The following is a 902-nucleotide window of genomic DNA, read 5'->3' on the forward strand; positions in this document are numbered from 1 at the left end:
ATAGGCTGCCCAGGCAGGGCTCCAGGAGCCCGGTACCAGCTCTCCCCGTCCGACAGCCTCCTCTCTGGAAGCGGAGAGCGGACGCAGTCGGGCTCCCGGACCGGGGCCCTGGGAGAGGGTTTGGGAGAGCCCTGCCGGGAGCCACCGGGACGGGCCCGTGCGGACGGGTGCGCGGCGCCCCCCGGCGGTCGAAGGCGGAACCGCGGAGGTCTCTCTATCTCTCTCTCTCTCTCTCTCTCTTTCTCCGGGACTCCCGGCCTCCCGTTCCCCCGACTCCCCCTTCCGAGGCCGAGACGGGGCAGCGCCGGGCGTCCGGCGGAGCCCGGCGCCAGGCCCGGCCCGTCCCCCTCTTCCCCCGGCGGCAGCGCCCCCCGGCGGGCCGAATCGGGTACTGCAATTCGCGGAAGTTCAGCCGATGAGTGCGGACGGGCACCCCTCGGGCCGGGAGGCGGCTCCAGGAGCCCGGGGAAGCGTCGGAGGACGCTCCGCGAGAGCGTCGCGCGCGCCGCCCGTCCCGCTACGCCCGAGGGAACCGGCCAGAGAGCATCACAGGTGGCGAACAGAGTCAAGCCGGAAAAGAGAAAACGGAGGGCTGCGGTTGACGCGAGAGAAGGGCCCCACGTCTCCCATTTCCGCAACCCGATCGATGTGGCACCCCGCGCCCCGGCGGGGAGGGACGATCGCTCGGCCGGAACCCAGGGGTCTCGGCCGGCTCCAGGCGAACCCGACCCTCCCTCTGCCCACGGCGCGCCCGGAACCCCTCCGCCCGGAGAGGGCGTCCGGTCCCCAGGCGTCCGCCCGAGCGCTCCGGTCTCCGGAGCCGGGCGGGCCCCGCACCCGTACCCCGTGCGGCGCGGTCTGCTCCGTCCGCCGGCACCCGCAGGCGTCCGACGCCGCCAGGG

This window comes from Pseudophryne corroboree, unplaced genomic scaffold (genome assembly GCF_028390025.1).
Source record: "Pseudophryne corroboree isolate aPseCor3 unplaced genomic scaffold, aPseCor3.hap2 scaffold_1431, whole genome shotgun sequence".
NCBI lineage: Eukaryota > Metazoa > Chordata > Amphibia > Anura > Myobatrachidae > Pseudophryne > Pseudophryne corroboree.